The sequence below is a fragment of the Jatropha curcas genome, unplaced genomic scaffold (assembly GCF_041381405.1).
Source record: "Jatropha curcas cultivar XTBG-Jc1 unplaced genomic scaffold, XTBG_Jcur_1.0 HiC_scaffold_1112_pilon, whole genome shotgun sequence".
In the NCBI taxonomy this organism is placed as follows: domain Eukaryota; kingdom Viridiplantae; phylum Streptophyta; class Magnoliopsida; order Malpighiales; family Euphorbiaceae; genus Jatropha; species Jatropha curcas.
In genome coordinates this window covers 1-13,242 of record NW_028322603.1, presented here as the reverse complement: position 1 = coordinate 13,242, position 13,242 = coordinate 1, and the positions used below count along the sequence as shown (strand labels likewise).

The 13,242-nt window shown below is 36.2% G+C and overlaps 1 pseudogene; it reads right to left on the bottom strand.

Moving 5' to 3' along the window:
* Window positions 1-7,109: 7,109 nt before the first annotated feature.
* On the bottom strand, window positions 7,110-9,111 carry LOC105644024 (L-type lectin-domain containing receptor kinase IV.2 pseudogene; annotated as a pseudogene).
* Window positions 9,112-13,242: the final 4,131 nt, after the last annotated feature.

The following is a 13,242-nucleotide window of genomic DNA, read 5'->3' as shown; positions in this document are numbered from 1 at the left end:
ATACAGGTGTCCTGCATCTTCTACCATACAATGCTTCATATGGTGCCATCTTGATGCTCGATTGATAGCTGTTGTTATAGGCGAATTCCATGAGAGATACATATTTGTCCCAACTGCCTTCAAATTCAATAACACATGATCTCAACATGTCTTCCAGGATTTGAATTACTCTTTCTGACTGGCCATCTGTCTGCGGATGAAATGCAGTGCTGAAATGCAGTTTCGTTCCTAATGCTTCTTGAAGTTTACCCCAGAACTTCGATGTAAACCTTGGATCACGATCAGAGATAATGGATGATGGAACTCCATGTAGTCGAACTATCTCACTAACATAAATTTCTGCTAACTTGTCGAGAGAATAGTCCGTTTTGACTGGTAGAAAGTGAGCTGACTTGGTTAATCTGTCCACAATCACCCATACTGCATCATGCTTCCGCTGTGTCTGAGGTAAGCCAGTAACAAAATCCATCGTGATCTGATCCCATTTCCATGTTGGCACTATTATGGGATGAAGTAACCCGGATGGCAGTTGATGTTCTGCTTTTACTTGTTGACATGTTAAACATCTTGTTACAACATCTCCGATGTCTCTTTTCATGCCTGGCCACCAGTAGCCTTTCTTCAAATCTTGATACATCTTGGTGCTACCTGGATGCATTGTATATGGACTGTTATGAGCTTCATGCAGAATCTTTTGTCTGACCTCCCCTGTCTGTGGTACAACAATTCTATCTGCATAAAACAAAACTCCATTGTTATCCAATCTAAATTTCCCACCATGATCTGCCTGGACTTGTTTAACCCATAGGGCTATTTGTGCATCTTTCTTCTGTGCTTCTGCAACTTCCTGAAGCCAAGATGGTTGTACTTGCATCTGTGCGAGAATAGCTCCTTGCTGTTGTAACTCCATACGTATTCACATTAAGCTCAAAGCATACAAGGATTTCCGGCTAAGGGCATCAGCTACTACATTAGCTTTGCCCGGATGATAATTAATGACATAATCATAATTAGCCAGAATTTGCATCCACTTCCGTTGTCTTGAATTCAAGTCCTTCTGTGTTGGTAAGTACTTTAAACTCTGATGATCTGTGTAAATGTAACACTTTTCACCATACAGATAATGCCGCCATACTTTAAATGCTAGAACAATGGCTGCTAGTTCTAAATCATGGGTTGGATAATTCAATTCATGTGGCTTCAATTGTCTGGATACATAGGCCACCACTTTCCTATCTTGCATGAGCACACATCCTAACCCAGTATGAGAGGCATCACTGTAAATCTCAAAGTCTTTACCTGACACTGGCTGAGTTAACACTGGTGCTTCAGTCAACGTTCTCTTCAAAGTGTCAAAACTCTGCTGACATCTATTATCCCAATGGAATACAACCTCTTTCTTCAATAATCTTGTTAAAGGTGATGCAATGATGGAGAATCCCTTTACGAACCTTCTGTAATAACCGGCTAAACCCAGAAAACTTCAAACTTCTGTAACATTCCTGGGTGGTCTCCAATCAACAATAGCTTCAATCTTCTTAGGATCCACTCTGATACCCTCTGATGACACCACATGTCCTAAGAAAGAAACTTCTTCTAGCCAAAACTCACACTTACTGAGCTTAGCATACAGCTGTTTATCTCTCAAAGTCTGAAGTACAATCCGTAAATGTTTATCATGTTCTGCCCTGTCTCTGGAGTAGACCAAAATGTCATCTATAAACACCACCACAAACTGATCCAGGTATGAATGAAACACGCGGTTCATAAGATCCATGAAAACCGCTGGTGCATTTATGAGACCGAATGGCATTACTAAAAATTCAAAGTGACCATATCGGGTCCTGAATGCAGTCTTGGAGATATCTTCTTCCTTTATCCGCAACTGGTGGTATCCTGATTTGAGGTCAATCTTAGAAAATATACCTGCACCTTTTAACTGATCAAACAAATCATCAATGCGAGGCAATGGATACTTATTTTTGATCGTCAGCTTATTCAGCTGTCTGTAATCAATGCACAATCTGAATGATCCATCTTTCTTCTTAACAAATAATACCGGTGCTCCCCAAGGTGATACACTGGGTCTGATAAAGCCTTTATCCAATAACTCCTGCAGCTGAATCTTTAACTCTTTTAACTCTGCTGGTGCCATTCTCTAAGGTGCAATAGATATTGGTGCTGCTCCAGGATAGACATCTATGGTAAACTCCACTTCCCTCCTTGGTGGTAACCCTGGTAACTCATTTGGAAATACATCTGAATAATCACATACTGTTGGTATATCTTCCACTTTCAACCTTTCTTTCTCTATTTGTAACGCACATACCAAGTATGCTTCACAACCCTTCTGAATTAATCTCTTTGCTGCCATGGCTGATATCACATTACTCAAAAACTCTCGCCGCTTCCCGACTACTGTAATCTCTTCCCCTGCTGGTGTAGATAACGTCACCCTTTTCTTTGCACAATCAACTAAAGCATTATGTCTAGATAGCCAATCCATGCCCAGAATAACATCAAATTCTCTAAATGGCAACTCCATAAGATCTCCTGGAAATTCCTTTCCATGAATAACAATTGGACAGTTTTTGATCACTGTATGAGTTGTTACTACATCTCCTAATGGATTGGTAACCAACATACCCTGACCCACATGTGCAACCGCTAACCCTTTAACCCAAGGTTTAGGTACACTAATATATGAATGAGATGAGCCAGGATCAATTAAAGCATAAACTACATGCTCAAATAAAGAAAACTCACCAACTATAACATCTGGAGCTTCCTCATCTTCTCTGGCTCGCATGGCATAAACCCTGGCTGGACCCCTGGTCTCAGGCCTGTCCACAGTCTCTGACTGCTGTCTCTGCACTCCGGAAGCCTCACCTCTACCTCTACCTGCTATGAACTGGGTAGGAACTCTTGCCTTCTTCGGACAGTCTTTCTTCTGATGGTCTGATGCTCCGCATGTCCAACATTTACCGGTCACCAACCAACAATCTCCACCATGTCGTCTACCACAATGCTCACAAGGTGGATACGGATAACCGGCTGACTCTGCACCTCTACCGGTGCCTCTACCAGTTCCTCTGCTGAACCTCGAATACCACCGGCAGAACTAGCCACAACTGATGCTGCTGGTGCATGAACACCCCTAGCTATGCCTTGGCTAAAAGAAGGTCTAGAACCAGCTGAACTACTAGCACCTCTGAATCTCTTGCTTTCCGGCTGATAGGTACTCGGTGTACTCGGAGTCTGATCTCTTCTTTGCTGAGACCGCTGGCGTCTAGTACGCTGATTAGCCTGAATTCGCTCTATCTCCTGAGCTGCCTCTACCAAGGCTGAGAATTCTCTGAATCTGGAAGCTACCACTCCCATCTGAATCTCATCATTCAAGCCTTCTTGAAATTTCTTACACCTCTCGGCCTCTGTAGACACTATCTGCTTACCATACCTGCTAAGTCTAGTGAATTCTCTTTCATATTCGGCTACGGACATTCTGTTCTGTCGCAGGTATAAGAATTCCTTTCTTCTCGCATCTAGGTAAGCCTCTGTAATGAATTTCTTCTTGAATTCATCCAAGAAGAATTGCCAAGTACGCTGATCTGCTGTTACTCTCTGTTGCACAGTGGTCCACCATGTATATGCCTCCTCTATCAGCAATGAAGTGGCACAAACCAACTTGTCTTCTGCTGTACACTGCAATTGTTCTAGGACTCTCGATGTCCCATCTAACCAATACTCAGCAAGCTCTGGGCTATCATCTTTACTAGCTTTAAATTCCTTTGCACCGTATTTTCTAAGCTTCTCCAGTGGGGGCTTTCTCTCTCTTTCTACTATTACGGGTGCTTGAGGCATCACTCCTGCAATTTGTCTAAAAGTGTCTGCAAGTTGCTTTAACAGCACCTCTTGACCTGGTGCCACACCTTCCACTGGTCTAGCTTGACTTGGTACTACTGGAGCCTCACCCTCCACTGCTCTGGAGGCGTGTGACTCACTTTCTCCTTCTTGAGACATCCTCCTAAAATAATAACAACTGCTTAGTTCATCAGGGTAGTCATGGCATGTACATATACTGACTTATGCATTCAAGCCCGGGGAAATTAAACCTAGGGCTCTGATACCAAAATTTGTAACACCCCTTCCCGGTCCACCCGTTAACCCGAATGAACCGAGTCGAGATGCTACAAAACTGGTTGACTGTATGGTCTGACATGCTGAAAACATACTGTATATTGAATATAATAACATGCTGGTACTGTTTCCAAAAATAATGTAATTTATATTTACAAAACATGATACAAGTTTACAAAATGAAATGGGCCCAACTGTGTGCCCTGTACATGCCATAAAAAGAAAACAAAATGAGTTTCTACCCTGAAGACCGAGTCTTCTACAGATGAACTGCAGCAGTTGTACGCGGACTCTCTATGGACCAGTCTCAAAACCTGCGAGTTAGACAGGTAACTCGCTGAGCAAATAATGCTCAGTGGATATCTCAACAAATAAAGAAACAATTAAACACATACATATATAGAAAGAACCATGGAAACATATATGGCACATATAAGCTCACACGTTATGATACTTTCATGATATCTTGATTACCTTTTTGTACTGTTTATAATTCTGTATAATTCATGAAATGTTATGTCAAGATATCTGAATGGCTCCATAAGGTTATAGTGAAACCGAAGTGATAAGATAAACTGTATGAAACTGGGTGAAACTGTATGCTATAGGCCCCGAACCGGATTCGCCTATGCCAATATTGTCCGTTTTGGTGCCCCTAACCGGATTCGCACCGCACGGTTTAATCATATCCACTCAACGGCCTGTAGCCGGAGTTCCAAACTGTATGGGGAGCAGATCTGCTATTCTATGTCGCGACATAGCCTTATCTACATGGTTTCTACCTAACCTCAATGGAGCTTAAGATTAGCATGTCAACAATATAACACAATAGCACATAAATGGTTTCACAACGTCATCGTTCATCATATTGATTTGGTTTCACATCATATGAATGCTTGTATGTTGTTTTAATCCATGTTCTTATGTTGTATTTTTGTTGTAAAATGATTGGATGCATGCATGTTGAGCAAAGGAATGTGATTACATAGCAATTGAAAGGCAAAAGAGTGTCACAGCACAAGTCGCGACCGCGTATGTGAAAGTCGCGAGCGCGACTTGTGCATCCTGAGAGTCAGTGTGTTTCTGGCTGAAGTCGCGACCGCGCAGCACAAGTCGCGAGCGCGAGATGAAGTCGCGAGCGCGCTTGTGTGATTCGTGAGCGCGAGATGCGCACACTGAGAGTCAGAGAGCTTCTGGCCAAAGTCGCGACCGCGCATGTGATCCTCGCGAGCGCGAGTTGTGCCATTTGAGAGTCAGAGAGCTACCTGACTCAAGTCGCGAGCGCGCAATAGGAAATCGCGAGCGCGACTTGCTTTCCAGTATGCGCGAGCGCGCGACGTGATTCTGTGCAGTCTGTGTTCTTTTGGCCATAACTCTCAATAGCTAACTCCAAATTGAATGATTCAAAAGCCCATGTAAAGCTAACACAGAAAGGAACAAATAACTCTTCTATGACAATTCCTAATTCCATCATTGTATGGGTTCAAAATCAAGATGAAGTTGCTGGTAACATTTCCAGCAAACTCTGTTTCCGCTTCATATGTTCATCCCCTGTTTTCACATCATTTCCAGTACTTCCACCCAACAACAAGCAACATATCATCTCATTGGCAACACACCACACAATTTACATGCAAAGAAAATAGTAGACAACATGAGATATCAAACCTTGACGTCAAAAGGCTTGACCTCTGTTTCAGCTTCTCTTTTCTGCAACTTTGGAACTTTCTTCTCCTATACACAAGGATTCTCATAACTCATCTCCAATATAACTCAATTAAAGAGTGAATAACATATAGCTTCAAGGAATTCTACTTACTTGGAGTGGACTTAGTGCTTAACGTGCATGAAACTTGCAAGGAAACGGGAGGGAAAGTAAGAAGAGAATATGAAAATGGGAAAGTGAGCTGATAAGAACGGGTAGTCTCTAGAAGAAATGACTTGGCTGTGTAACATATCTACTTGGTACCTCAAGTGTACAAAGGCACAACTAAATACCCACACTGTATGTTTGGCTGCAAACAAGGCCTAAACTTTTTCATGCAAATAAGTCCACTTATCATCTCATGCTACCCCAACCGGGTTTGGTTCAACCCAACTCACCCTTCCTCTATGAAATGACTCAACTCAACGCACTAGGATGTTACAGGGTGGTCCTGTACATAAGAGGGGTAGTCTCTAACTTGGTTAGCGCGCTTTTGGGTGGGTTGCAAAGCCTGCCTGAGGGACAAATTCGTGAGGGGGACGGCGATACGTAACGCCCCAAAGCGGACAATACTAACCAGGTCAGGGCTATGACAATTCGAGTATGCAATTTATAATCGGATTCATGTACGAGTAGTGCATTTTTAGCAGGTATTCGACCTGTTACGATCCTCAGTAGTGGTGAAGTATTGGTGTACTGATTACATTATATATTTATAAACAAATATAAAAGTGGAATGATGATTACATTTATAAAGTTTTTTTAAGCACGTGACTAAACATAAGAAAAAAATATTAATTACATTCCATTACAATGCATTTTTCCGTTGCATTACATTTTTACCACAACTCCTTTTGTTTCCGTAAATAAACTTGTAGAAAAATATTTTTAATAATTTTTCATTATTTGGGGCGTTCAAAAAAATAAGTCAACGGAAAATATGCTCTTAATTATAGTGAGATTATGAATTTTAATATGTTAAATTGATATTTTTTACGTGGAAATTTTTGAGGTACTGAGAATAAAATTAAAATGAAACGTATTAATTAGAAATTTAGATTGGTATTAAATATTAAAAAAAAAATTCCGTTCATGGTTGGATATTCTGATGTCCTAGGCCCAGAGGAAATTTCAATGTATCTTTCGTTATTATGAATAAGAATTCCTTTTCATTTCTGTTCAATCTGTTTCAATAATTTTATTTCTGTTCAAACACATCAATGTTTTACCTCTTTCTCCTTAATATGTATATTGATCCGCAAAAGATCTAACGGCCGTTGATGAGAACTGAATTTATATCAGACAAGGAATAGGAAGCACCATCATTGGTAGACGCTACAAAAGAAATTGAATCTGTACATGCTATATAGCTACCTGAAACTAAACTGATATCAGGCAATGTAGCATTTCTATCCAAATACTGCAAAACTTGCCTCATTTTAGGCCTAGCTGCCGGGGAATGATGTGTACAAACCAAACCAAGTTTTAAAACCAACTCCATTTCTTCAACAACATAGTTACTTCCCAATCTTGGATCAACAGACTCGAGAATAACCTCTCTTTTCCAACAACTGAGTACCCAGTCGATCAAAACAACCTCGTTCTCTTGTCTTTCTTGCTCTACAGGTCTCCTTCCACAAGCTACTTCAAGCATAAAATTCCCAAATGCAAAAACATCACTACTAGTAGTAGGCTTGCCAGTTCTTATAAGCTCTGGGGCTAAATACCCTACCGTTCCTACTACACAAGTTGTTTGAGGATTTGATCCGTGATCATAAAACTTAGAAAGCCCAAAATCCCCTAATCTTCCATTAAGTTGAGAATCTAATAAAACATTACTTGCTTTAACATCTCTATGCAAAACAACTTGTTCCCATTCTTCGTGAAGGTATAGAAGAGCATATGCTACATCTTTTATGATTTGATATCGATGAATCCAATCAAGATTTTGTTTTCCATTGCTAAATAAGAACTTATCAAGACTTCCGTTAGGCATATAATCATAAACCAAAAAAAGCTCTCCTTTTCGCCGACAATAGCCTAAAAAGTCTAACCAAATTCCTATGCCTTAGCCTTCCTGTGCTTGCAATTTCAGCTACAAATTCCTTGACGCCTTGTTTAGAATCATGCGAAACTTTCTTGACTGCAACTTGTACATTATTTGAAGGTAATACTCCTTTATAAACCTTTCCAAAACCTCCACACCCGAGAAGATCTTTGTCATTAAAACCTTTAGTAGCTTTGTAAAGATCCTTATAGGAAATTCTTTGAGGACCATATTGTTGTTCCCAATCTTCGAGAACTTCTCCATATCTCTTCTTCCTCATTGCAAAGATAGTTGCTAATATACTTATGATAAACAAAACAGTTAGTGTCACTAATAGAAGTACAATTTTTAATTTTGATTTTCTTTCACGAGGAAGCTTGGGAAGCTTTGAAAGCTCTAGACTTGGCGCTTGCCCGCTATCGTTGAAGCTCCACCCAAGAATATAATGGTGACTTGCATAATTAGAACCAGTAGATGCAGAGAAACCAACATACATAGAATCCAAGAAAACTGAAGAAAGATCAATTCTTGTTGACAAAAGAGGCTTTTCTGGTTTCTTGATTGGTAATGGAGCTAGTGTTACATTAACTAGCTTCTCCATTTGATTATAGTCTATCCATACTTGAATTGGATCCCCACAGTTGAGTGCTAGGATGTTATTTTTGGCTTCATTTGGCAGCAAGTAGGAGGCAGCAGCTGATTCGATAGATGTCAAATTGTTAACATCAACTCCAACATGATTGTCATTGATATCTCCAAATTCCAGGTTCTTTACAGTATCTAATTCAATGGCAAGTAAATGATTGGATGGTAAGCCTATTGTAGAAGCGTTAAAAAGCCCAAGAAATTCAGTTGCTAGTGCTCCTTTGAATGGTGTAGATGGTGAGATAATAAAGGCAATGCCATGGCCGCCGCCACCTACTCCATTTAAAGGCTCAGGAACCATGGCAAACACAAAGTTGGTAGAAAAAGAGAAAGAATCTGAATTGTTATTGAATTGCAAAGGGAGATGAAAGAAAGAATGACCTATTTGTCGGCGTGAAGTGTTTGTTAGCTCTAGCAAACCATTAGGAAGGACTTTGGCGATACCATTGAGACTTAGATTGGCTTTGATAAAGCCATCATTGTAGATGAATTGTGTTATCCCTTCTGATAAGGCCGAGAATTTGGAGCAAACAAGAAAAGCTAGCAAAATGATAAGTAATTTAACCAATTTTGCCATTGAAGAAAGTAAAAGAAGGAATTATGTTGTTATCTAGCCTGTTTACTTACATCAGGATATCTTAAAGACCAAGAGACCCCAAGCCTCTTGTTCATTGTAAATTCAACGAACCAGCAGGCTACCCAGAAGTCAAGGTTAGAACAGTTTTAGCTAATTAGTTTTTTAAAACGCGTGCCTTGCATGACCCACCGTCCAATAAAAAGTTGTTTTATGATTGATTAATTTTTATAAGCATAATAATAAACCTCATAATTCTCTATATATGAAATAATAAAAATTAGATGCTCGAAGCCTTCAACACAATAGTTATACAGTCTTCATCCTTCCTTCACTGCACATCTATCAAATATTGGCATGTTACAGGTTAAATGCAATCTCCTTTTGTTTACCATCTATATTACACTGATTTCATTCTCTTTTTTTCTCATTTGTCAAAATGATAGAACAATCTTAAACCCGCAAAACTATCATCCATAGCATCAATCAAAATACTAAATTAGCTCAATGAATAGTGTCAAAATGACCGATGTTGTTTGGTGGGAATAGCCAATCCTCCCGCTACTTAGGTGCATTAGCTTTTTTACATAAATAGTATACCGTACAAAGTCTTAATCCCAACGTTCTCTTTATCAGAATCACATGATGAGTAATCATCATATACAATAACATACAAATACTCACTAAAAGCAAAATTCAAATCCCTTTCCCCAATTTAAAAAAAAAAAAAAAAAGAAGAAAAAAACTGAAAAAAGACACTGAATAGAGAAAAAAGATTATTATAAAGAGATTATAAAAAACCAAAAAAAAAAATAAATAAATAAAAGGATAGGATAGGGTTGCTCATTTAAACATAACCTTTTAAATTCAAAATATATATTGTTTTGTTGTGGATAATTTGTAAACAAATTAAATCATAGTAAAATAAAATAAAATTTAAAAAAATCTAAATTTATAAAAAAGATAAATAAGAATTTAAACGCAGAGAGAGAGCATCTTGTACTTATTTTTACTTCAACATTATATATCGTTAATTTATCACTAAATACCGAAAAGAAAATTTTATCGGTAAATGCTAATTTTCTTGTAGTGTTTAAAATTTTATGAAAAAAATTTATATAAAACAATAAATAGGTAATTGAGGAGTTATAATTATAATTTAAAATATTAAAATTGCATTAAAAATTGTAAATGGATTGTGATTTAGGGGACCATAACTTTAGTGTCCTTTTTGGTGATAAAATAATTTGCAAGAATAACATCAAAGCTGAATTTGTGAATAAATTAGGATAATTAACAAGTAGTTTTTTCTTAGGCTGCACAGAAAATACACGCGATAGACTATTGACTTGTGATACAAAGTGGCGTTATTAAATCCGGCTCAGATATTGACCTGGTTAAATAATTAAGTGAATGAGTAATTGGTTTAATCAATGAGTCAATAGTTCAATCGCTGGATCATAAAAATATTAATAATATATATTAATTAAATAATTATAAATTGAAAAATATTAAAAATCAGTGTAGGTCAATCGGGTTTCGCGGATTGGCTAATTCAACCATAGGTTAGCTGATTCATGGGTTCTTCGTATTGACCTGTGGAATTTAATAACTATGATACTATCTAGTTATTTATGGTGGACTTTAAATGTGGAGTTTTTGAAACAATCTTTATTCACATAAAGAAGATCAATATGTAGGTGGACATGAATTTTAGGGTGTTTGCTCTATTTCAATCCATTAATAAGAGTATGAAAGTTATAAATGAATTCAAAATAGATAAGAAAAGTCAAATTATTTCTCATATCTAATACGGATAATTAGAGTACAAGTATGTAAGTCTTTGGATATATGTTATCCATCACCCGCTATATTAAATAGATCTGGTCATAGTACTCATTATATATTACCCATCATTAATAAAATTTTAAATAATTTTGGATTTGAATAATTTAAAATTTATGAATATTATTTTAGCTGAATTTTGAAATGAGTATGTACAATAAAATTTTGAATGGACTCAAATACGAGTATTAAAATAGAAAATGAGTATGAATAACCTGATGTTGCATATTAGAACTCATTAAAGCCCGACTTGCATCATTATGCTCGATAAAAGGACACTTTCATCCTTAGTTGTACCTTTAAAAAATGAAAAAAGAAAAAAGCATTAGCTTTTCCAAGCTAATTAGGATATACTCGGCAAAATTAATTTTTTTTGTAACTATTAGTTGTTTTAGTAGCATTTAACTATTAACTGTTAGCTTAACTATTTGAAGAGATTTTTATAAACTAAAAGCTAAATGTTACATAGGTTATATTTTGATTAAAAAATTATTTTAATATTTAAAAACTAATTTAAACGCTATATTACCGAACACTATGATAAATAGATATAATCTTAAAAGTTATATAAAAAGATATTGCCAAACCAGTTTAGTCTTAGCTTTTTTCCCACGCTACAAATACACACTCACGTGTAGACTCTTGACTTGTGATCAATGGCGATGGGAGGATACCCGGGTTGGCTAACAATTTTTTTTAAGATTTATACCTAGAAAATAGTGAAAATTTTTAATTTTACTCTTAAATTATATATTTTTTAATTTTATTTTATTGTTTTGCCCCTCACCGTTAACTCCTTCTCATGATTGTACGTCAATGAAAAGAACAAGAAAAAGCATTAGCTTCTTAAGCTAATGTGTCAACGTTTTCCACACGCTGCGCGGGAAATATACGCTCTTATAGACCATTGAGTTATGAAAACTGAGTACTGTATGTCTAGCTATTTACGGTGGACTTAACTGTGGAGTTTTTGAAATAAATTTCTTATCCTCGCTTTTAGATTAGAATAATATTTAAATAAAACCTTTGCAACAGTGATAATTTTAGATTTTAAATCACTTGATCTTATAATAAAATTCGTATAGAAATGAAATTTATTTCTATTAATCCAACCATTTATTGTTAAATATGAAATATTTTAAAAATGAGAAATAACGAATTTGATGGTTTAAACCATTGATTGTTTTATTTATTATAATATACAAATTTAATAATAAAAAGTCTGAATTTTGATATTTTTTTAATTTTAGCAAATATTTTTAATTTTGTCCGTCAATAGATTCCACATCGAAAATTATGAAAAAATAAAAATGTGAATGATAAAAAGAAATTGTGTTTGGTAAAATGAAATATAAGTTCAATTTTTTATCCAAGTTTTGAATTAAACCAATGAATTTAAAATTTAAGAATTAATATTTAGTGAAAGTATATAATTTTACAATATAAAACATACATAAACACATTCATTTTAAGAATTAAAATTATTAAAATTAATAACTTTTTCCACTCTCTATACATAAAACACAACTCCCATTTTATCATCACCATTCACAAGCTATATATATATATATATATATATATATATATTGCGAGCTTTGTATGGAGACCAAATTGACAAATATAGTAAATTCAAGGTATCAATTTATAAAATTAAAATATTCGCCAAAATTGAAAACAAACATTAAAGTTCTAAGTTTTTTTTATGATTCAACCTTTATTATATGATAATGTGGCTCTATATTGGAGACGTGTATGATCCACTAACTGTCACATTAGTGAGCTTCTAACAATTCCTCCATGCGGCCATAACTGTTAATTAATATTCAGGATTACGATTAATAAAGTTTAAAAAAATTACTTAATATTCTTTTTAATAAAGTCAAGTAATTGCAGCTAACGAAATCCTTTTTCTCTCTCTCTCTCTCTCTCTCTCGGTGTGTAAGTTAAAGGTTCAAATCCCCTGAATTTCCGTCTAATTGTTTCATGCGAATGTCATGCCCTAATTACAAGAGATGGCTAACACGGTCAGGTCACTGAATTCTTCACCGAAAAAAGGGCCTGTTCAAAAAATTTTTTTTTTCCCTGATTCCACAGCAGTTTAGCCAAATGCATTACTGCTCTCCGTTCCATAATACTTGTCACATTTGAGAAATAGCTTGTTCCAAAATACTTGTTGTATTTGGTTTCAATGAGTAATAATATTTTTTTTTTCCATATTTTTGTATATGATCAATAATTTTTATTTCAATTTGATGATTTTCTTAGAGAATTAGTATTAAATTAAGGGTA